Here is a 26,822-nt window from a genome sequence, read left to right on the forward strand (position 1 = left end):
GAACCCAGCCATATCAGAACCCAATCTAAGATTATTTATATTCCCAATATTCTAGGTGAGACCTAATGTAATTAGCTCAAAATAATTCAGTACAACCCTCCAAACAACAAATATTCTGACATGGCTTTTTCGACATTTGCGCCTAGTCCACCAAGGGGTAAGGAGCAATGTATTTCTAGTAAAGCACTATAGTCCAGAGACTATGGGATGATAACAACCTATAGCCACATTTTGTTACAATGGATTTTGAAAAATAAATAAATAAATAAAATATTAAGCCCATCCATCCAACAACTTTGGAACAACAAGACAATTTCATTTGACCCAAGGAAGGACACATTATCATGAGAGAATTCCCATGAAAAATAAAAAATAAAATCCTTTTTCCTTTTACCAAGACACCCTTAGCAATTCAAGCTAAGGAAATCCAATAAACCATGATAGCTTCATGAATAGATTTCACCAAAACTAACCTACCAACTCTAGATAACCTCCTATAACTCTAGCATGAGACCCTTTTCTCAGGTTTGGCTATTAATCAAAGCCAATTTTTAATTTTATTTTTATAGCAGTTAGGCTTTAGGTGGAAACCCATATATTTTAAACCAACCTCCAAATCATTAATCACAGAGGGAAAAATAGCTTTGAAATGTAGGGTCTCATGTTGCTCCATATTATGAAAAGATATGGAAGACTTTCTAGCATTAATCACCATGCCTGTGGCTTTCCCAAAAATATCAAGATTATCATGTGAAATTAGAAAATATCTTAAGGAACCATTACAAAATATTAGTATATCATCAACAAAAAGAAAATGAGTGATATCAAGAGTACTAACAAGAATCACACCATGAAATTATCCCCTCCTCTTAGCCTCCTCCAACATATGATTAAGTCCCTTTGCCACCAGCAAAAAGTGGAGCAAAGACAAAGGAAAACCTTGTATCAAACCTCTTTGACCATGAAAAAATGGCGAAGCAGAGCCATTTATCAAACCAAAAAAGGAGACAGGATTTAGATAGCTCATGACCCAATTAATAAAGGAACCCCAAAACCCACATGAGTTAGAAGAAGTCTAATGAAAAACCAATTTACACAATCATAAGCCTTTGAGAGATTAATTTTTATAACAACACCTTTTAACTGAAGAATTTTCACTACAAGAAAAGAGGACATTGGTGAGGGGCGAAAAATGTCACCATAAGCTCAGGTGACGGTCAAAAGCGCCTTTATCACCAAAAACTAAACATCACCAAAAGTATAGGTGTTGTAGTGACATTCAAAGTCCGTCACCAATAATGATATATAATGAAAAATAGCGACCATCGCCATTTCATATGGGAAATGTTGACGGACCATAGCCTTCATCACCAAAAACTGAATGTCACCAAAGGTGGTGTTGCGAAAAGTATATGTGTTGTAGTGACATTAAAAGTCTGTCACTAATAATGATTTATAATGATGGATAGCGACCGTCACCATTTCATATGAGCAATGGTGATGGACCATGGCCTCTGTCACCAAAAACTAAACATCACCAAAGGTGGCATCACCAAAAGTATAGGTGTTATGGTGACATTCAAGGTTCGTCACGAATATTGATTAATAGATTATAATGATGGATAGTGACTGTCATCATTTCATATGAACAATAACAATTTATTGTGATCAATCTTTCATGGCCATCACTATTGGTGCATATATATGGTGACATTATATGACAGTCACCAAAAGTCACATTTCCATAAGTATAGGTGTTGTGGTGACATTCAAGGTAGGTCACAAATAATGACTATAATGACGGGCATTGACCGTCACCATTTCATATCAACAAAAATGATTTATGGTTATTGACCTTTGAGGGTCGTCTCTATTGATGCGTATATATGGTGGCGTTCATTGACCATCACCATTTCATATTTTGGTGAGGGTCAAAAATGTCACCAAAGCTCATTGGTGATGGTCAAAAGAGCCTCCGTCACCTAAAATTTATCATCGTCATTCCATATGGATGTCAGGGCACAATGGAATCGAACCACCAACCTCCTTCTTGTAAATCAAGTGCTCTTCCATTGAGCTAGAACCCTTTAAACAATTATACTTTTAAAAATTAGACCTTGAAACTTCATAAATTATAAATTCTACAACTTTCAATAAATTAAAGTCTCGAAAATATTTTACTAAACAAGAAAAGCAACATCGAAGCTGCATGTCCCTACCTAATGGTTATTGAAGTTATGAAAAGTGAGTGGAGGGAACAATAGTTATGTATATGAGAATCAATATGTTCAGTTGAATACTTAATTAGAAGTGAAACTCTGAAGACATTTATAACCTATAAATGACCTATAACTAGCAAATGCACCAAATATTGCAAAGGAAATGTCATAAGTGGATAGCATATGGAAGAAGAGGAGGCAGGGACTTGGAACCCTTGTACATCTTGGCATGCCTTAGCACTTAGGACATCTTAGCTAATTGCTTGACATGTCTTCATACTATTTGGCACATGTTAGCATGCCCTAGCATTCCCTAACACACCTTGGCAGTCATGACCTCACAACTAGCATTACATTTTTCCATGACTTGGGAACCTTACATTCACTAGAACACCTTGGCACTCCCTAGTTGTCATGCCCTCTGTTATCCTCCACAATGTCACACACTAATGAGGAGATCGACGGAGGTAACCACAGACCAAGCTTTTAGTTTGGTAGCTAGCCCTACCAAACCAGAGAGGGATCTCTCTATGAAATCACAGCCAAGAGATGACTGGAATGTAAAGGATTTTAGGCTAGATAGCTAGGCTCAGGTGGGTTTTTGGAAAATTTAGGGACTTGGAACTCTGTCCACCAGTGTCTTGTCTGGAAGGGACTTTGTCAAGGAGGCAAGGACTTAGAACTCTGTCTAGGATAAAGCACCTAATATGCATGACAGAAGCTCCCTAGAATAGAGTACCTCCTACCTAGAAGAGTGTCCCCTGCTCAAAATATAGAACCCTTCTCTACTGTGCACTTTTCTTAAAGAGAAATCTGTGCATAAAATAGTAGTAAGAAAAATACCTAAATTAAGATAAGTGAGCATCTAAGTCAAACTATAAAATTATACTAAATATGGCTCTATATAAGTTTGGGAAACACTAGACAAGCATGCTTGCATACAAAAACCATAAGATGCCTAAAATCGAACCATAAGTTTTGAAATTTGTTTTGAAGTTTACCAAAATTTGAACCTCATGTTCAACTTCAGTAAACCCTGTGACTTAGGATTAACTCTATAAGAAGATTCATTCCAATCGATTGTCCAAACCTGTAGAAGTCTTGCTAGGATAGAGGTGTGCTGATAATTTTGTGCCCTACTTGTGCTTCGATGTGTACTAGTCTCCTAATTCCCCCACTCATTGTGCATAGAAAACCTTTGTTGGATAGTGTAGAACCCAGCTTTGAAAACCCAGGGAGAAAACATATGAAATAGACAATGAAATGGCTATATTGGTCTTTTATAAACTTCTTATGCAAGTTGACCAGTTAGGCTTGGGTGGGTTTGATTGGTTTTTCCAAGCATTGGCTAGTTCAAAAATCAATTGACCTAAGTTGACTTGTTTTGATTGGTTCAAAATGAAATTGACTCAGTTAAGGGGTATGGTCATGTTGACTCAGTGATTCTGAGTCAACTTGGAGGATTCTTGATATTGTGTTTTTAGTGACTTCTATCATTGTTAAGTCACTCTCTAAGGATCCATATCTTGTAGATTGCTAATATATTGCTGAACATCTCATGGTTTTGCATCATTCAAATAATGGTTGTAGTAAGTGCCTATGGTATGTACCCCTATATCTTTTGTTGATAGTTTTTTCTTGCATAGCAATGTGGCAATCATTTGGGTGTAAATTTAAGGAAGCTAATTTTTTTCACAAGATTCAGTTACTCAAAGCTTCTCGATCTAAGAAGCCATGGATGGGGGTATCTATTTTACCAAAGTTACCCTAGATTTGGACTTGGTCCCAATTGCAATGAATGACTTACATAGTCCCACTTGTCCATGAGGGGTAAATGGTCTGTGGGAATTTAACTTTAATGGGGAGATTATCAACCCCCCTGTTTTATAAACCAACCAAATCTCTGTGGACTTCCGTACTGATTTTGAAAATGTTTATGAAATTAGATGGTTATTTAATGAAATGAAGTATCTACAAAAACTAAGGGTTCAAGAAGATGGAGAGTATTATTTAATAGAAGCTTGAGTTATTGGATTAAGTTCTCAAATAAAATGTGATTTTATGTCCTGTTGTTCTTCTATTGGAGCAAAGTTGCGTAAAAGTTGTTTTCCTTCTATGGTTCTTTGTATAATGTAAAAGTGGGGTGTCCTATAACCCCTACTAAGGCTCAAATCTCCCATAGACATGTTTTCGCTGTCGTGGGCCATCTTGCCTACATAAGAAGGCCTCCAGGCGAGTTTTGCAAGTTCAAGCCCATGATATATTTGGCAGAGTAGATTTAGCTGAGTCTTAGCTTTTAGCTAACAAATTCTTTTGAGGGTTGTAAGCAGTCTACATCTCATTTTCATATTTTCATATTGTGAAGATTGTTGGCAATTCAATTTGAAGAATTTCAATTAATTAAGAGGTTGTTTTCCTTTCGTCATTTCTTTCTCTAGGTTGGTTGCATTCTGAAGAATTTTTTCTACATATTTTTGGTATCTTTACTCTATTTCAATATCTGTTGTTTTGTGGCTGCATAACAATGATCACTCCTAAATTATCTTTTGTATGTTTTAATCTCTTTATTATTGTTGTTCAATATATCATGATGCAAACATGATATCATTTAGGGATAAAAGCCAAAGGATTTTTCCAAGTTATATTAGAGCTCATGTTCTGATCAAAACTACTTTAGGACTTGTTTCTATCATGCTCGACTATTTTTCGTATTTTTATTCGTCCTAGACATCATATTGTTCTTTACATTTGTTGCAGACAAGTGTTATAATAATATGAAAAGGTTAATAATTTGTTGTTTTGTTCATTCTTGTAGAAAAGTTGAATTTCGTATGCCTGCATCTTCATTATACTCTGTGTGTCGTACTAACTGTTGTTGCTATCTCTGATTCTTGCAATCTCTTTTTTATTTCAACATTGTAACTAAAAATAATAGAAGTAAATAAAGAAATAAATAGTGGATATAATTTCCATATGTTCACTTTTTGTCCACCTATTTAAAAATCCTCACAATCCTCATATGCATTCATTATTACTCCCAGATATGTGTACAATAGTCAACTTCCTCTTTCCTTGTATGGTATAAGTGGATTGTCGAGAAAAAACACAGAGCTATGCTATTGTGAGGAGAAACTGCTCTAAACATAATATAATAGGATCGACTACAACTCATGAGTAATAGTCATATCCTTACATTTAATAATATACATTAGATTATTTCAGTTTAACGAGTGATATATGAGCTCCTACCCTTGATTTGAATGTAATTCTTTTTTTGTAGCTCCACTATTCAAGATTGTTTTGCATCTAGATCCAAACATTAAATTAGAGCTAGGTGTTAGTATTTTCTTAATTTAACTGTGCAACATAGATTCACAGACACCTTGTTTTTCTTGAATTTGTGTAAGATGTTGAACAATAGTGTTCTTCTTCAATGCATTGACAATGTTGAGGTGCTATAGATGTAGTTGTTATTCATAGTTTTTTCTTGAAAGGAAAGCCTCTTTTTTTATCTACTATGCTTTCAAATTTGCATAAATTATTTGTGCTAGTATACCTAGCTATAATTTTGTTATTACCTTCTTTGATTAGACATTCTTTTTTTATCGAAATCAATTATGTAATTTTGGAAGTAAACTGCGTTATGCCGGGTACATAAGGAACATTCTTAACTTTTTGTAGATATCATCTCCAAGTACAATATTACCAACATTACAAATTTGAATTTTGCATAACCACTTGCTTCTGTCTGCCATATGTTTGGTGGTTCCTGAATTTAGATATCAAACACTTTGGGATGCATCTAAGTGAGAACTCGAAAACAGAAAATCATTCTCCTTTTCTTCATTGAACTTATTCCTGTTATTTCCTCTACCTCTTATTTTGTTTGCATTTAATTTGATTCTTTTGCAATTCTCGTTGTTTCTAATGTCAAGGTATTTCAACGTGACCACATTTTCTGCAATAATTGTAATGTTTCCATGTATTTTTATGTTAGTTGGAGTTGTCATAAGACGTACCTTGTACAGGGATATTATTACTCCTCTATTCGTTGTTCCCACCTCTTCTTCCTCAACCTCTACTACGACCTCTTTATTTTTGTTAAAATATTTCTTTGTAAGCTAGTTTTCTCTCACATTCAATCAACATTCCACCAAATAAAGCATCCCCATAGCTTCTTCATACAAAGAAATGTTTGTCTTGGAAAATATAGAGTGTGGGTCAAAATTTGAAAATCATTTATACAAGTGAGGGTATGTGATTGTTGTTATTTCAACGTTTGAGATGACTTAATGTAATTCCCTTGTCAGGAAGTCAATAATAAATTGATTTAAAAGTGAGGTATATGCCTCACAAATAGGAGTCTGGCTCTACAACTCTAATTTAGTGGCAACGAAATATTCAATTGTAAATGCCTGATCTCCTATAGTGTAAATTTCTAGATAAATGGCTAGCCTAAATCTGTCCATTGTCCACATATCCCAAAAAACCATGTATGCCTGGACTTTGGTTGTGTGTGAGGGAGGGGAGATCACATAAATAATCCATTATCAAAAGCAAAAGTTAAAGCACAACATTGTATGGAGATTTTTTTTAATAATTTTATTGCATACCTTAGAAAGTTTGAAAGGACAGAACTGAAGCTTCCCTCTCCGTCCACACTTCATTAAATATGCCCCTTTTCTAATGCAGTTGTGTCTTGCAAAATCACAATTAACAAATAGAATATGAAAAGTAAGTTTAATGAATTCAAGTAGCTTTGTTATACCTCAAGTAAATGGACTCTGAGAAATTGGATTCATTCTCTACAAAATATGATATAGCAAGATCTAATCACATTTTTAACTGAAACAAAGGTAAATTGGATTCATGCACTACAATAGACGATATAATGTGATCTAATGACATTTTCAACTCAAACAAAGGTAAGTTGAGTAAGCTGAAGCTCCAAAATGATGTCATCCAACTTCTGAGTGGCAGTTATTGTATATATCTAGCTAGAGGCTATAACATAAAGATATTTGTTATATGTGAAGATAAAAAAATGAAAGGAATGTGAAATTTTGACCATCAACTGTAAGTTCCTTTCAAGGACTAGATCAATCCATAACATTGTTATTAAGATAATAAACTCACCCATGCTAGTGCGCTTCTAGTAGTTTCATGATAAAACTAAAACTCAATAAACTTCAAACAACATAAATTAACCAACAATATGTCTGAGGTTGGTTACCTAAGGATTATATCATACTAAATTTAGGGCAGCTTTAGTGGAACCATTGTCGACCTGTTGAGGCTTTTGAATGTTTTGAGGGTGGTATCTACTAATTTTAGTCATCCCAACTCAATGGCCTATAAAATGACTATATCTCTGTAACTTTTAAGATATATTGAACCACAAAACCGGGAAAGAAAAAATACAAAATAAATAAATCTAAATGATAATGCTAGTGCAGACAAGAGTGGGAGTTTTTATTGGGTAGCCAGACACACTGATGTTTTTGTTTGATTATTTGAAAAATTTCCAGCTAGTCATAAGGATAATTATGAGATTATGTTTTTTCAACAAAATTTAAGTGAGGTAAGTGATAATCATGAGATTTTTTTTGAATGATCCTATTTTTAAGGCTTTTAAGTAAAATATTTATTATTTCAGGGTTTTAAGCTAATTGATATTTTCATTTTCCCAATGTCTATGCATGAAAGAAAGGAATCTTGTTTACAATGTGGATCAAATTTTGATATTTAGTTAGTCTATGTCTGCTTGATAAAGTTCCATAACCTTTTGGGAACACAATTCTTCAATTTCTGTCACAAACATGAGTCCTAGTAGATCCGAGTCTAGAATATTTGAATCCATTTCCAATATTTCCTTGCAAATTGAATATAATTATGGATTTGCATGTTTTGTATCTTCCTAGGAGATATAGATACCAACCAATTGCTTCAATAAATGTTTGAGCTAGGACCATGTCAATTTGCACCCCATGTATCAATACAACTAAGAAATACATTCTACCACACAACATTATAATTGGAGGAATCAAGAGAGATTTAACACCTAATTCTAGCAGATAAATGAACATGAATACACAACCTGTGGAATTATAAACATAATCTCTTTATTTATTAGCTCCTCCTCTAACACAGGTCCAAACCATGTTTTCCAGCCAATGATTAATGCCACATGCATACTAAGGCTCCTTTGAGCACATTATCTCTCTATCTCTATTACATAGAGGCAGGCTTGTCCCCTTATACATAGAGATTACAATCATTATATCCTAAATTTCTTGAAAAAAATGCATCTAAACCCCCAAATACCAACGCTGCCACATTTTTTGGGTGTTAGATACCCACTACAAAATGCATAGGAATCTTGCTTCATGGTCTTACTATAATTTTTCTTCTTGCGATTTGGCTCCCAAATCCATCCCTAACTCGTCATGATTAACAGACTCAACAACTCCCATAAATGGGTCAATAATTTGTAGGTGTGTCATTCCCTATTGCCCCTGCACCGAGCGCAAATCTATATAGACTCGTCTCTGAGATGCCATGCCAAAGAGGGATCTAATCTCATGGAATGCAATAATTTCTTGTTATGTGCATTGAATGGATATTGTGATGAGGTGTTCAGACTCTTTTATCAACTTCAAAATGACAGGTATCAACATATGTAATTAGTGTGGTCATTGTGAGATATACTCAATTTGCTCATAGTGTTGAATCCTTGAAATTCTTCACTTGAATGCAAGTTGTAGATGTGAAGCCTAACTCTGTTACCATAGCAATTATTTTCCTTCATGTGTCAACTTAGTGGCTTTGTAGTGTGGGTATTGAATGCATGGGCATGAGGAAGATGCCCTAACACTTTTATGAAATAAAAGAAGCAGACATTAAGGTAGGCCATATCAGCTTCATTGCTATTTTATCTGCTTGCATCCAGGAAGGACTAGTAGATGAAGGTTAGCATCATTTCGATTGAATTAGCAGAAAGTTTGAGGTGAAGCCTAGAGTGGAGCATCATGCCTGCATGGTTGACCTTCTCAGCCACTCAAGACACTTGAATGGAGCATATGTGATATTTTCAAACATCTATGCTACTTCTATGGGATGATGTAGTCAACGTGAGAAAGCTAATTTTAGATAAGGGAATTAGAAAAAAGGAACCAATATCTCATTTTCATAGACAGTTCTAGTTGTTGCTAACTTAGGATGTTTTGAAATATATAATGGAAACTCTTCGACATTATTCTCAAGTTTCAATGATAATACACACTCTTCATTTGAATGTTGGCTCTCCGAAACCGTAGAGAGGAGAGACATGGAGGAGTTACAACTTTGCATACTTCCTCAACAACCCTCAAGGTGGCTGGAAATAGATAATCATGATAAGCTCCAAGCATTGGACAAGTCTTGGTTGAAGCCTTATGTTGTAAAAGATGAATTCATCAGGCAAGTCCTGGGTAAAGTTTGGGACTTCATTGAGGAGTTTTGGCAAATTTAGAAATTAGCTCAAGTTTTTCTACAATGTTTGGTTATAGAAACTCAGTGGAGCAAAAAAAATGAATTTTTAGGGAAACAATCGAGCCTAACAAAGGCCAAAAGTTGGGTTACTGGTTTGAAAACAAGAATTTCATTATCAAGCAAATTGGATGGAGGGGCCAACAAGGGAACATGACAAGTTGTTGCCTCAGGATTGCATATTTTTGTGGGCTTGTTTTTCAGTATTCAAGGTGGTTTTGTGGTCATAGAACCCTAGAGGAGTGCATGATTTGGTCCTGCAGCACATTTTGGGAGGCACTATAATTGTTTTTGGTGGGATTATTTCTTATTCAATTGAGGACTATGTCATGACAAGACTCAGCTGAGAAGGTGATGAATTCCATGGATGTTATAGGTATTTGACAAGAGGCTGCAAGGTCTAGGAGACTATGGAAGTGCAAATATGTTTTTAATTGATACGTCAAATGTGACCAAGCTTAAAAATCAAGATGGTTCTGGTGTAGAAGGTAAAAAAAACAACAACAAAAGAAAAAAAATGGAGACATTGTGTACCTCTAGAAAGCAGTTCTACATTGACTCACATCTATTGTAGCTATTGCAAAACTCTCATATATTCCTGAACATGGGAGGAACATGATCAAAACATTATTTGCTTCCCTTTATTCTCTTCATTTATGAATTTCATGGCAAGTAAAATCATCATTTTCTTCTTTTATTTGAGCATTATATGGAAGGCTTCATGTAACTGTTTCACAAGGTGCCATAATTTCTTTTCAAGAGAAAATTATTCAACACACCATGATTAATAGGTCCTAACGGATCCTGTTACAACTAATACTTAAATATATCATTCCAGAAATTCTCCTCCTTCCAAATTGTAAATTGAGTAAATGGGCTTTCTTTATTTTATTTCCAGCCAAAGTTTGTACTTGCCCCTTGGTGCTCTTTTCGATGCGTAAATCCAGGGTCTAAGTGTTCGGTGTCAAGTTATTGGAGGTATAGATCAATCAAAGAAATTGGGCATGGATCAATCGATATACTCATATATAAACGACATGCTCAATGTTTTCTGGTGGGAACATGGAACATAAGAAATATCATTCATTGGATTGATGGGGCCTTCTCATCTATCGTGTATGAATTGATAGGGGCCTTCTTGGAATATTTATATCTCTTAGGGTGGTAACAGAAGGTAATGTTCTCACAAAAACCATGTCACTGCCTGCATGAATACATTCACTGCATTACATAGTTGCAATGGTTAACAGTACATAGTTCCTTCCCCGGGGGTTCCTTATCTCTATCTCTCGGTCTAATCGGTGAGTGATTCTGTAAGAAAGATATTTGATATGCTAGGTAGAGCATCTAAAAAGCTTCAGGGTGCTTCCATAATTGAAACAAGGTTGAAAGGGAAGCTTGATATACTTGAAGACTTCTTGAACTTCTTAGAATTTGTAAATTTTCGAATGGATGTGAGCACTTCAACATTAGGAAAGCAACACTGAATAAAGAACTTCAGTGGCCCAGATAACAAAATTTTTATTTTTCTTATTTCAACTCATTGAGCTCAATCTTGATCTCATAGGATAGGCCTAGAAAAAACGGTGATTGTATATCACTTGATAAGAAAATGTTATGTTGAGAAGAGAATATTGAAACACTCAGGAAGAAAGATGGATTTGGAGAATCTGGTGATGAATCTTTTTTAAAATGAAAGTTTAAAGAATTATCTAGATCACAAAGAACCTGTGTGCTTGTGGAGACTGCCACAATACCACCAAGTTCATCTCCAGAATTGTTAAGTGAAAAATTATTGTGAGGTATTATGTTCTTGTGCAATTACTAATAATGGCAGACCATGTAAAAATGTTGTTTATGATGTGAGAAGAGTTCATTGTACAAATATCAATGGTTCAAGATTTTTTGTAATACAAGACCCCAACCAAGTTTCATTAGTTTACTTTGTTAACCAAAAAAGGTTTCATCAGTGTATGAAGTACATATGACATTCTAATAGCTCACTAAGGGTGTTTGTACTACCTATTTCTTCTACTTAAGGAAAAAGGTCTTGCAAATATAAATATGATAACAATTCAACGAAGTAGGTGACAGGCCCTCTAAGAAGTGAGGAGTCTTTGGGAATAGACACTCCATTTCCAAAAATGGGAAATAATGCTCTGGCAGGTTCATTGGCCAGAATGTTTGTAAGCATTTCTACACCATTTATTTATACTCCTACTGAGTGTGTTAAACAACAGATGCAAAATGGTTTACAATATTGCAACAATTGGTAAGTCTATTGGAACTGGAGTTTCCATTTCCAGAGATAGATCTCCAACAACAAGAAAGTAATGTGAGGACTAGACTAGACTGGACCAGAAATGAATAAAATTCAATGCCAAGTTCCAGAAATTGTTAAGTGGTAAGCAACAAAATAGGAAGGAATGATTTTAGCTACTTGAAATCAATATCATCATGTTGTGTTAGATGAAGACTTCCATTACATGATCAACTGGGCAAGAGTTGGCACAGGTATCAAATTTTGTAGAAGTAGATTGTTGAGAGGCTGGCCTATTGGAAACTATAAAAAAAGTTACAATGCCCGAACCTGGTAATTATAGAGGTGCCAAAATTGTGGACTCCAATAAATTTAGCTCATTGAATTGTCCTAGTTGGATAAACATTCAAATAAAATATGTCATTGGCTCTACTGATGCACATGTACAGGAGAAAAATGTTAGTTTTACAAATATAGATTTTGTTCATCTAGCCATAAATGAATAATGTTGGAATTGAACTAACCTTATTTGAATGTACACGGTGAGTGTCATTAAAGATTTTTATGGATGGTTGTCAATAAGTTTCAGATGGATACATATGGTGTATGGAAACTACGGTCTCATAGCATTCTACTACTACTCAACAAAATTTGTACCTTGCCACCAGTGTTTCCTAAAGGTAGGATGAAGGTAGCAAAGATTTTGAAGAGGCCGCATATGAATTTGATCTAGTTGAATGCATATGAATATGCTCAGTATAGATCAAATAGCGTTGGTTATATGCAATCTTGAAATTGATGGACAAACTTCTATGTTTGGAAGACATGAATGTCAACAAGGGTGTTCTGGCTTGAGTGTTGTTTAGGGGCAGTTAGTTTTAAAATTCCGGATGCACATCAATCTCTCAATGTGCAGCCATCACGATCAACAACTATTTTGACCAGTCTACCTGAATGGTGGCGGAAACTACATACAGAACTTCCTAACTTGTTTCATCTACCTGAGATGCCAAATTGTATTACATCTTACAGTTTCTTGAAAGGATCAACCACCCATAGAAACTTCTACCATGAAAAGTGATTCATCAATCTACAGGTTGCACACAAGGCCCGTTCATGGAAGGTGTTATGACCTGGTTGGAAGTGTGTTGAATCTTTTGAAGAGGTGGGAATAGCACCACTAACAGCAGAAATTTTGAGCATAAGCAATAACATATACAAACAAAAACAAAATGAAAATTATTCCTACTTAACAGCTACATTCATATACTCGCACTCTCTCCAAGTCTTGATGGTACCCAATGAGAAAATTGTGACCAACATCAAATGGATAACTCTACAAAGAAAGTACGATGTGATGAGGGGACTTTGATCCCATCTATATTCATTGGTATGTTGATCTTTAGGAAACACATCCCTCTCAGATTGAACCAAGGTCTCACCTCTAACCTGAAGCTAGTTGATTGTTGAAGTTTACATCAAGGAGGATTATCAATATAAAAGCAACCAATAATGTCTTAGTATAAGAATCATCCCAATTTCCTTATAAGAGAAAGACTAAGATCCCTCATCCACCTTGTAGCCTATAAGTAGGCCATGCAAGAAATAGTTTATAACTACAAAAAGTAAGTAAAGACTTAAGAAATGCTTCCTAATTAGGTGGGACATGCATGTATCTTCATTAGGGACCTCAAAGAACAACATGAATCCCATGATGCACAAGTCAAAACTCAACAAGATGATGAATTCACATGTCTTATGGACATGAACCCCTCACAATCATCCATATCAACCATCAATAGAGGCCAGATCCCTGTTCAAGAGTTGGGAACAAATCTAGCCAGGGCATGAAAGGTTGTTAACATTAGCCAATTCAAATATGACCAAAACTTAAGTATGATCATTCAATAAATAGGGAGAACAATGTCCATACCTAACTTGGCCCTTCCCTCTATCACAATAAAAAAAATTGCCATCTAAAATACCTATAAAGATATAGTAGCTATGGATTCTTCTAGCATAGTGTCGTCACAGGAAAATGAAAAATAAATATCAGAGATAATATAAATACCAAATAGCAAAATTAGGGAAACAAAATTGGATTCTCATAGCTGAGAATGAGGCATTAAAACTAGAAAAGACCAACCTGGAAGGTTACCAATCCTATATTGTTGAAGTGCATTGATCATATAAAGAAATGGTGAGGAAAGTCTTCCCTTTCCTTCAACAAATGCAGAGAATCTCTACCAAGTTGCTCCCACTAAGGGAGAAGGTGGAGGAAAAAGGGATACAACTAAAAGGAGTATCAAGCATGATTGATCAACTCATAAAATTTCCAAAAAGAGTATCATGATGCTGCTTCCAAAGAACCTAAGATTAGTGAGGAGGAAATTAATTATGACTATGTAGAAGTTAAACAAGCCCTCGAAGCTTTAGAAAATGTAGGAAATGATGTATCCTAGTCTATGGCTCTCTACCATAGGGACCACTCTTTAAAAAAATGGTTGATCAAAATGAACAATCTACCATCCATTGGAGGTCAAGGGGAAGCAAGGATGAATATTGAAGTTAATAGAGAATTGGATGAATCTCTGGATGCATGGGAACTATCATTAAACATATTCATGAGTAAAGTAACCAAGGATTCCTTGAAAAAACATACTGCAAAACTAGTCAAGCAATAGAATATACTAAATTCTTTTATGGTTTCCTTGGAAAAGGATATTGAGAATCTTGTAGAGAGAAAATACGAGTACTATGTAGCCATGGAAGGACTATCGCCCACCAAGATCAAGATGATATCCTCTCTACTCAAATCTAGGAAACCTATCTATATGACATCTCAGGGGTTAAAGTAAATGGCCTAGTGATCTTGTAACGGGTGTCATTTTGCTACTTTGAAAATTATAATATTTTTTTATTAAATTGAGATAGAAAAAAAAGGAAGTGGGGCGAAAGTTGTAACTACTCTTGGGAGAAGTCAAGAAATCTAAATAAACAATTACCTTTGTATCTATAAGATGTCCTAAACAAGAGAAAATGACTTTTTTGACATTTCCATACTAGGGAATCTTGAGATATAACATTGAGAAGCCCTGAGGGTGAAGAAGGAAGTAGATTGAAATTTATACATTTGTTCATGAGTTACTAATGAATTTTCTATAGTAATATCCATGTATGTTTATGCTCGTGTGAGATTTTTAACTAGTCACTAGTGGACTTTTCCAGTTATTAATTGATATATTTCACACATTCAATCTTTGTTTTGTAGTTGTCTTCATATCTAAATGAATAAGTACTAATTGGATTATATACTTAATTTTTTTGTATTTAACCAATTCAGACAATATTGACATTTATTGCACCAAGAAAACAACTAACTACTTTCCTCCATTTTTTAGCAATACAATATGTTCATTTGATAGTTCATCTCTCACCATTTATTTCATTAGATTAGAGTAGAGTAGTTTTAATTTGCTATAATTAGGTAATTTACCTTACCATTTTTGGGATCTTATGTGTTGTGTATATTTTTCCATTTCACATAACATTCAATCCTCCTAATCCCCACTGAGCTAGAATTCCAATGGGTCTCTCATCTCATCCCAAAGCGTGTGAGGTATAATTTGAACTTCATAACATCTAGAATATCCCTATCACTATTTTTAGGAATTTATCCCTATAAAAAACACTACAAGCACCATACAATACTTCTAAAGAAACCTCTTCCCATCTGAGACTTTTTACTTATAGTGAAAATTCATCTAAACTGCCACAAATTCCTTCAATACAAATGATAGAGGTTATGGTGGAGGTTTTATTTGAAAATTTTGGCCAACCTGTAACACAAAAGCCACATAAAACTCTGCTACAAGGTATTCTCCATGTAGTATAATCACCACCATGCATTTTTAAGGTTGTTTGGAGAACGTTTTCTTTCCTTATTCTAATGTGATGATATCCAAAATATGAATCCAACTTAGTAAAGAAATTGTATCCATGCAATTCATCTAATAATTTATTTGGCACTTACCATGTCCATTTCAAAGAGATTGCCAAGATTGTGACCCTGGGGCATGGAAATAAGTTCAACAACATTCATCACATCTAGTTTTGTTTCCTTCTTTTCTGTAACAAGATGTTCCTGGCATAAACACACCATAATTCGCTGATAAGAATCTCCCTCAAGGAAAAGAAAACTCCACATAATAACTCACTGCATAAGAATACACAACAATAAAATCATGCATATTCTCTTTAAATCAGTTAAATTTGCTTACTTCTGAGTCATTGAAGAGTCAACACATTTCACACGCTTTTCTCTTTTACATGTTTACTTTATCCTGGAGCATGCCTATTGGGTTTGACCCTATGTCATTTTGGTGACAAGTGCTTCAACTCACGGTTAGACTGCAGTGTCAGTCCTATTTATATATACGACAGGTCAAGTCTTAATTGGTGCAACCATTATCGCCCATGCCTTCGGCTTCATATTCCTCCATGAAATCCTGAACATACAGCCTCTTGAGTGCCTCGTTCCACTTGTATAGAAGTATTTTGAAGTTGTGAAGAGAGATGGATGGGCCATCACCCAGGGGTGTGGGGAATCTTGTGCAGATTCCTTCTGTGGAACGACGAAATCACCAGGATCCAATTTCTTGACTTCAACCAAATGTATCAGATCATACCTGCCACAACATGGTCCCTCCTCCTACCTTGGACAAACCCAACCAAATGTACCAGATTAGACCTGACGCAACATGTCCACACCCTTCCTCCTCCCACCCTGGACAAACCCAACCAAATGTACCAAATCAGACCTGCCACAGCATGGTCGCCCCCTTTCTCCTCCTGCTCTGGCTATGGCCATGCCCTTTCTCCTCCCGCCCTACCCTAGACAATGCTACAATGCTAGGGAAATGAAAAAAATTGATATTTGAAAATAAATGAGATTTTGATATGAAATGTGTGTATTTTTCAAGGCTAATTTTAAAACTGGTCATAAAAGCATGAAGCATAGAAGAAACTTAGGGGTGACTTGGAAGGCATGGTGGAGGCACTAAGTTTTAGCATAGAGAAAAGGTTAACGAAATCTGACAAAAATATGAATGGGTAGAACGAAGTAATTAGGTGGAAGGTTGAATATGTTGATCTATGGAAGGCTAAGTACATAAGGTTAAGGAGTTATGTGCACTTGTGTATTAAAAAAAAAATAGATTTTTTTTGTATGTTATTTGTGTGTTGAGTCTTTTATAGTTAAAAAAAATTGATTTTTTTGTATGTTATTTGTGTGTTGAGTGTTTTATAGTTAGTAGATTTTATATTATAATTTTGAGTTTTTTTAAGTTTTTTTAGTTTTTTATATATGCAAGTTGGTAAGTTACTTAAATAGATTAAATACTAGGGAGAAGTTGTAAGAGGGATTACATTTGTTATTGGATTTTGGTGTTCACTCTACATTAGAGTTATGTAATATCATGCATGTTATTAGTATAATGGATTATTATTCTACCTATGTGTTTGTATTTGTAATATATTTGTGTGATCTATGCTTGTTTTTTATTCATCTAAATGATATTAGTTATAGTGGTTTAAATGGATGCTAATAATATCATAACGAATGTGATCCCCACTAAAATGTTTAACATGTTGCACTTTATTAATGGAAATTATTGTGTGTCTCAAGTGAGACCTTCTTGCCCCTATAAGATGGAATACATTAGGACATTAGACAACAATAGGCCATATTTAGAAACATTTCATTAAGCATGAGTCTAGCATAGAGCCAACATACAATAATGGTAAATAATTGTCTAAAATATTTGAAATATGGTAGATGAGTTAAATTAGGGTTTAATGACCGAGGGGGTAGGGTTTAACCTACAAAATGCCTTCAAGTGACTTGAATGCTTTTAACCCTCACCCTAAATTTTCCCTAGGCTTATGTAGGGATGTTAATTATTCTTGGAAATGGGTTGGGAAAGGTAGAAGGTGACATTAGGAAGAGGTGCTTGAGGAAAAAAAGTTATTTTATTAGCTCTTGGGAAAAATGGAAAAGAAATGTTACTTATAGGACTTTGTTTGGCTATGTTAATGTACAATTTCTATGCTAGGCAGTGCTATGGCATTCTAGAGTGCCAAGGCATGTCAGGGAGTGTTAGGGTATGCTAGGGAGTGTCAAAGTCTACCAAGGAATGCAGGGGATGCTAAGTACATGTGCCACATAGTTCCAAGGGATTCTAAGGCGTGTTAGGTGCTATGGCATGTCAAGATGTAAACTATGTTGCTTAGTTGTTTTATGGCCATGGTTGGACATGAGCCTTATCTTGGTAACTTGTTAAGTGGGATGAGTTGAGATTGGACATGAGTAGCCTAAGATGAGTTATAGGAAGTTCTTAGGTGATGAGGCATAGTCTAGTTGTAGTATTTGTAACTTGGTCAAGTTGTTATAGTCAAGCCAGAACTTGGTTGGATTCCCAAGTCGCAAAAAAAGTAAGGATAGTTGTGAGGGCATGATAGTTAGGGACTTCCAAGGCATGCCAAGAAATGAAAAAGGCATGAAAAAACATGCCAAATAGTGTTAATGCATGCCAAGGAGTATTAGGGAGTGTCAGTGCATCACAAGGGAGAACTAGGTCAAAATGAATGGAAATGAATGAATAAGAATGTGTGCCAAAGAGTGTTAGATAATTCTAAGAGCGCCAAGGACGAAGTATGTCAAGAGAAGTCCTAAATAAAATTTGTAGGTGGAAAGCCTATATTTATGATAAGGGGTTTTCCAAAGCAGTTTTAGACAAAGGGAGAATTTGTGTTGGGCACAACATTATTTTTCCAATGACTTGGTTGGGTTCCCAAGTTGCAAAAAAGTAAGTCTATCTATGAGGGCATGACAACTAGAGAGTGCCAAGGTGTGTCAGGGAATTCTAGGAAGTGCTAATACATTCTAAATAGTTCCAAGGATTGTTAGGCATGCCAAGATGTGCCAGGTTCCAGGGTGTGCCAACACATGCCAGGGAGTGTTAAGGAGTGCCAAGGAAACACAAGGGAGCATTAGTTTCAAATGCATGGAAATGAATGAATAAGAGTGTGTGATGGGGAGTGTTAATGAGTTTTAGGTGTGCTAAGGAGGGAGTGAAAAGGTATGCTAGGTATTTCCAAGGAATGTTAGAGTGCTGAGACAACATTCCAAGATGTGTCAGGTGCTAGGGTGTGCCAATGCGTGCCACAGAGTGTTAGGGAGTTCTAGGAAAACACAAGGGATCACTAGGTAAAAATGCATGGAAATGAACAAATAAGAGTGTGTGACAAGGAGTGTCAGTGATTTCTAAGTGTGATAAGGAGGGATGACAAGGTGTGCTAGGTAGTGCCAAGGAATGCTAGAGTGCTAGGGTGGCATGCCAAGATGTGCCAAGTGCCAAGGTGTGTCAATGTGTGCCAGGGAGTGTTAGGGAGTGCGACAGAAACACAAGGGAGAACTAGTTCAAAATGCATGGAAATGAATGAATAAGAGTGTGTGATAGGGAGTGTCAGTGAGTTCCAAGTGTGTTAAGGAGGGAGTGACAAAGTTATATGTTAGGCAGTTCCAAGGCATGCAAGAGTGCCAGGGCATGTCAAGGAGTGGTACAGTGTGCTAGGGAGTGATAAAGTATGCTAAGGAGGGAGTGATAAGGTATGTTAGGCAGTGTTAAGGCATGTTAGAGGCCAGGGAAACATGCCAAGATGTGTTAGTGCTAAGGTGTGCCAATGCATGCCAGGGAGTGTTATGGAGTGCTAGGGAAACACAAGGAAGCACTAGTTTCAAATCCATGGAAATGAATGAATAAGAGTGTGTGACAAGGAGTGTCAGCAAGTTCTAGGTGTGCTAAGGAGGGAGTGACAAGGTATGCTAGGTAGTGTCAAGGAATGCTAGAGTGCTAGGGAGACATGCCAAGATGTGTCAAGTGCCAAGGTGTGCCAATGTGTGTCAGGGAGTGTTAGGGAGTGCGATGGAAACACAAGGGAGAACTAGTTCAAAATGTGTGGAAATGAATGAATAAGAGTGTGTGATAGAGAGTGTCAGCGAGTTCCAAATGTGCTAAGGAGGGAGTGACAAAGTTATATGTTAGGCAGTGCCAAGGCATGCAAGAGTGCTAGGGCATGTCAAGGAGTAGTATAGTGTGCTAGGGAGTGCTAAATCATGCCAAGGAATGTAGGGGATGCCAACACATGCCACATAGTGCTAAGGGATTGTTAGACATGCCACGTGCTAGGTGTTATGGCATGTCAAGATGTAAACTATGTTGCTTAGTTGTTTTATGGCCATGGTTGGACGTGAGCCTTGACTTGGTAACTTGTTAAGTGGGATGAGTTAAGATTGGACATGAGTAGCCTAAGATGAGTTATAGGCCATTCTTAGGTGAACAAGGCATAGTATAGTTGTAGTAATTGTAACTTGGTCAAGATGTTGTAGTCGAGGTAGGACTTGGTTGGTTCCCAAGTCTTTAAAAAAAAGGGTAGTTATGAGGGCATGATATCTAAGGAGTGTTAGGACATGCCAAGGAATGAAAAGGCATGCTAACACATGCTAGACCATGTCAATGCATGTCGAGTAGTGTTGGGGAGTGTCAGGGCATCACAAGGGAGAACTAGGTCAAAGTGCATGGAAACGAATGAATAAGAATGTCTTCCAGGGAGTGTCAATGAATTCCAGGTGTCCCAAGGACGAAGTGTGTTAGGAGAATTTCATAATAGGACTTGCAAGAGGTAAGCCTATGATTATGATAAGGGGATGTACAAAGCAATTTTAGAGAAAGGGAGACTTTGGGCTAGGGACAGTACTATTTTTTCAATGACTTGGTAGGGTTCCCAAGTCGCAAAAAAAGTAAGGCTATCTATGAGGGCATGCCAACTAGGGAGTGCCAAAGTGTGTAAGGAATATCAAGAAGTGCTAACACATGCTAGAAAGTTCTAAGGCATGTTAGGCATGCCAAGATGTGTTAGGTGTTAGGGTGTGGCGCCAATGCATGCTAGGGAGTTCCAAGGTGTGTAAGGAATCTCAGGAAGTGCTAACACATGCTAGAAAGTTCTAAGGCATGTTAGGCATGCCAATATGTGCTAGGTGTTAGGATGTGGCGCCAATGCATGCTAGGGAGTGCCAAGGAAACACAAGGGAGGACTAGTTTCAATTGCATGGAAATGAATGAATAAGAGTGTGTGATAGGGAGTGTTAGAAAGTTCTGAGTGTGGTAAGGAGGGAGTGACAAGGTATGTTAGGTAGTGTCAAGGCATGATAGAGTGTTAGGAAAGCATGTCGAAATGTGCCAAGTTCCAAGGTGTGCCAATGTGTGCCAAGGAGTGTTAAGGAGTGTTAGGGAAACACAAGGGAGAACTAGGTCATAATGCATGGAAATGAATGAATAAGAGTGTGTGACAGGGAGTGTCAGCGAGTTCCAAGTGTGCTAAGGAGGAGTGACAAGGCATGCTTGGCAGTGCTAAGGAATGCTAGAGTGTTAGGGTGGCATGTGACTAAGATGTGTCAACACGTGCAAGGAAGTGTTAGTTGGGAGGGAAACACAAGGGAGCACTATGTCAAAATGCATGGAAATGAACAGATTATAAGAGTTTGTGATTGGAAGTGTCAGTGAGTTCAAGGTGTGTTAAGGAGGGAGTGACAAGGTATGCTAGGTAGTGTTAAGGCATGCTAAAGGCCAGGGAAACATGCCAAGATATCCTAGGTGCTAGGGTGTACCAACATGTGCCAAGGAGTGTTAAGGAGTGTTAGGGAAACACAAGGGAGCACAAGGTCAAAATGCATGGAAATTAATGAATAAGAGTTTGTGACCAGGAGTGTCAACAAGCTCTAAGTGTGCTAAGGAGAGAGTGACAAGTTATGTTAGGTAGTGCCAAGGAATTCTAGAGTGCTAGGCTAACATGCCAAGATGTGTTAGGTGCTAGGGTGTGCCAATTCGTGCTAGGGAGTGTCAGGGAAACACAAGCAAGCACCAAGTAAAAATTCATGGAAATGAACGAATAAGAGTGTGTGACAGGAAGTGTAAATGAGTTCTAGGTGTGTTAAGGAGGGAGTGACAAGGTTATATGCTAGGTAGTGCCAAGGTATGATAAACTACCAAGGCACGTCAGGAAGTGCTAGGATGTGTTAGGGAGTGTCAAAGCATGCCAAGAAATGTAGGGGATGCTAACACATGCCACATAGTGTAAAGGACTTATGATACATGTCAGGTGTTATGGCATGTCAATATGTAAATTGTGTTGCTTAGTTTTTTTATGGGCACGGTTGGATGTGATGAGGCTTGTATTGGTAAATTTTTAAGTGGGATGAGTTTACATTGTACATGAGTAGCCTAAGATGAGTTACATGTAGTTCTTAGGTGAACAAGGCATATGTTGAATTTCCATGGCATGTGAGAATCTGGGTTTGGTCTTAGAATCTTAGAATCTGGGTTTGGTCTTACAATCTTTAGAATCTAAATCACTGCATCACCCCAAGGCATAATATCACCATCGCTAATGATAATGGAAATATGCATGCAATAATTAAGTTTTATTAATGCCTAGACTAGGTTGTGGCTCCATAAGTGCAGGTCCTTACAAATATTAACCAACAAGCCATATTCCTTTATCCTTTTTTATTAGTTCAGACCACTATCTTATTTGCCAATCTGTCATGTTCATAAAATTTGGCTGCCTTGGATGCTTTGGATTCCTTGAATCTATCAGGATGCCATGTTTATGTAGATCTCCTTGGAAACATTTGTAATTTTCAAAAATATATATGGTAGAGAGTTTTCATTCCAAAACGATATAATACTTCAGATGTGTTATGAACCATAGAGAAGCATCATAGAGACACATAGATTTCTGAACTTGTTTGTCATAGTGTCATAAACATTTCTTCTATCACAGTACCATAAAATAATTGAATGCTACCAGGTCTTCAGCAACACTCAAAACCTCATTCAAGTCATCAAAATTTCAAGTCAACTATTTGTTGCACTTTTGCCAGGATTTGTTGTGTTTCTGTGCGACCAACTTCAAGCTTGGATTATGATAAAATGGGAAATTATTTTTCAAAACAGGAGGAGGTTTTTGTTCATAACATACCCAAAAAAAAAGCCTCTCTCATTTTTTACACAGAAGTTACTGTCTTGGAGTTATAGGTGGCACTTTGAGACCCATTTTTCACAATTTCGCTAGGCCAGAATTGCTGACAGGGTTCTAGAACTTTTTGAAATTCGACTTGGTGGACCTCCAACTTGGCATGGTTGACCTCAAATGTATTTGGATAATCAAGTTTGAAGATTTTTCTATCATATCCCATGATTAGCTTTTCAGTTATCATATTATTAGTTAGTCAAAAACCAAACCCCAGATAATAGGATATGGGCAAATTTTGTAAATATTTTATCCATGCATGCTAGGGAGTGTGAGGGCCAAGTGCCAGGGAAACACAAGGGATCACTCATTTCAAATTCATGGAAATGAATTGTCAGTGAGTTCCAGGTGTGCTAAGGAGGGAGTGAAAAGTTATACTAGCTAGTGCCAAGGAATCACAAGGGAGAACTAGGTCAAAATGCTTGAAAGTGAACGAATAAGAGTGCAGTATGCTAAGGAGTATCAGTGAATTCCAGGTGCCCCAAGGACGAAGTGTGTTAGGATAAGTTCAGAATAGGACTTGTATGAGGCAAGCCTATGGCTTTCATAATGTGTGTACAAACTAGTTTCAGACAAAGGGATAATTTGGGTTGGGCACAACATTATTTTGTCAATGACTTGGTTGGGTTCCCAAGTCACAAAAAAAGTAAGGCTATCTATGAGGGCATGACAACTAGGGAGTGCCAAGGTGTTCCAGGGAATGTCAGGAAGTACTAACACATGCTAGATAGTTGTAAGGCATTTTAGGCATGCTAAGAAGTTCCAGGTTCTAGGGTGTGGCGCCAACACATGCTAGGGAGTGTTAGGGCCAAGTTCCTTGGAAACACAAGGGAGAAATAGTTTCAAATGCATGGAAATGAATGAATAAGAGTGTGACAGAGAGTGTTAGATAACGAGTACGAGGTGTGCTAAGTGTCAGAGAGTGCTAGGGATTGCCAAATCATGCCAAGAAATGCAAGGGATGCTAACACATGCTACATAGTGCCAAGGGATTATTAGGCGTGCTAGATGTTATGATATGTCAATATGTAAATTTGTTTCTTAGTTGTTTAATTTTACGACCACGGTTAGATGTGAGCCTTGTCTTCATAACTTGTTAAGTTGGATAAGTTGAAATTATACATGAGTAGCCTAAGATGAGTTATAGGAAGTTCTTAGGTGAATAAGGCATAGTCTAGTTGTAGTAATTGTAACTTTGTCAAGCTATTGTTATAGTTGAGGTAGGATTTTTTTGGGTTCCCATGTTGCAAAAAATGTAAGGGTAGTTGTGAGGGCATGATAGCCAAGAAGTGCTTGGGCATGCTAAGGAGTGTTAGGAAGTGCCATAGAAACATAAGGGAGCACTATCCTGGTCAAAATACATGGAAATGAATGAATAAGAGTGTGTGACAGGGAGTGTCAGCGAGTTCCAAGTGTGCTAAGGAGAGAGTGACATGGTATTCTAGGTTGCGCTAAGTCATGCTAGATTGATAGGGAGACATGCAGCCAAGATGTGCCAGGTGCTAGGGTGTGTCAACATGTGCTGGGACGTGTTAGGGAGTGCCACATGTTATAGACATTTTTGTGCCTTACAGCTTTGAGCATGAAATGTCCATAATCCAAGGGATCCAAAGTCCCTAAAGATGTTGTTACAGCTCCTAAAGGAACAAGGTCAACCAATGACAGCTTCTCCCAGAAGTTCTCCACCAAAAACCACTCAGAAACAGTCAATTCAGGATCAATTCAAGTGCTCCACTAGCTGCCTGCATTGCAAAGCACCCCAGTACACTGTCTAGGTGCGTTGCAACGCACTTGAATGCACTACCCAGGTGCGTTGAGCGGGAAATGACAAGTGGCAGAGTCATTCAACGAGGTGGAAATACCATGGAAGCTTCCAGAATCTTCTCCAATGACACTTGCCTCACTGAATTCGACCAAGTGATGAGTAAGAGGCTCTCAGTCTCCAAGTGGAAGCAAGAACTGACAGAGAGAAGCCACAAGTCAAAACATAAGCTGACTCATCCTCTCTGCTTACATCTATATATGGATCCCTCATCCCAGAGATCCAGAGGCTAGAATTTTGTACTTTGCAGAGAATCGCTGTTGGTTTGAGATTGAGATTAGTACATTGGGTGATTTATGCTTTGTTGGAGGAGAGGAAGGGATTCCTTTGCTGGGAGGTAGATGCTGGATCGGGACTCACTTGGTTGTATCTCCTCTTGGACTTTATTATTATATCAATAAACTATTTGAGTTTCTCCTACATGCTGTGTACCAATGATGTTTTGTTATATTTGCATGTTTAGCTTAATCTGATCCTGAGCTTTTTATGAATGTATATCTATATCTTCGTGTAGTTTCTCTCTCTTGTGATCTTGCAGGAATTCAGTGAAGCTGGGCCGGTAAGGGAGCAGGGAGCTGGGAGCTATTGAAGAGAGGAGCGATTGGATCAACAAACTGGCGAAAGACACAGGTTAGTTACATCCTTTCTCCTCATTTACATTTCATAAAGAAGAATACTCAAGTAAGTTTCCTTGTTTGTTGCTAAGGCACTATCACACCTTAGAGTGGGATAGGGGCATTCTGAATAGATACTTTTCCCAACAACAAATTGGCGACTCCACTGGGGATCGTATCTAGTTAGTTTATTTGTGTTTCTATTGTTGTTCTTCTCATAAACTTAGGAGTGGCGAATCAAACTGCATTTGCCATTTACAAATGCAAAGTAGAGATCTGCCACTCTTGTCCACTCACTGGGCCTGTTTATGATATGAACAAGCTGATCCACAAATGCTCTAACTGCCCTTTGTGATAGCTCTTAGTCCTCCTTTAAATCATCCTCCTAATTGTACCTTATTGATAGCTTTTATCCGGCCAAAAACCTTAGATCAAACTGCAAACCGTGACCCAGAACCCGGAGACAATTCTCGTTTCTGCTTCAGCGCAGGCTCTGTGAAGAGGTTCTGCATTTCAACGCAGGTCTCGAGAGGGCTACTTGCGCTGCAATTCAGTTTCTCTATGCAACAGGTGCGCTGATCAGCCTTTGCCCTGTGCATCTGTGGTTCTTTGCATCCTTGTGTTCAGTTTTATCTCTGTTTTTTGCAGCCTATTATCAGTGTGTGTACCTATCTGAAAACCCCTTTTCTCTGCCTTGATTCCGCCTCAGTTGTATAAAAGAAATTGTATTTGTTTTTGTGTATTTGTTACATCATTTGCAGTTTCCCATTACAAAAGTAAACTAGTCATACTGTCGCCTTTAGATCTAGACCTGTCGTAAGTGTCGTTTTGATCTTAGGAGTAAATTTGTTCGCTGTTGACAGTTGATTGCGCTTTTACTTTTGTCTTTTGGTTTGAATTTATGGATTTCTAGTGTCGAAACAAGTGTTTACTTCAAAATCATAAAGTGTCGTAATCATCTTTTTGGTTTCAAAAAGAAACTTGTTTGTGTTTTCACTTGATATCGAATTCAAATTTGTACAACAACTTTCTTTTTAGGCATCAATATTAAGAAAGTGAAAACAAATACATGCACATGTGCATTTGCATATTGATAGTTTGTATGGTTTGATTTAGGAAAAGTGCATTTACAGTGTGCTCTATGCTCTTTGAGAAAAGATTGTGTCTTTCTTTTCCCCTTGTAGCTAGGATTTTCATTGTTGAAAAGAGATAAAAGCTTGCTTATCATC

This window comes from Pinus tabuliformis, chromosome 7 (assembly GCF_031772625.1).
Source record: "Pinus tabuliformis cultivar Carrire ecotype Pingquan chromosome 7, CPIR1, whole genome shotgun sequence".
Taxonomy (NCBI): Eukaryota; Viridiplantae; Streptophyta; class Pinopsida; order Pinales; family Pinaceae; genus Pinus; species Pinus tabuliformis.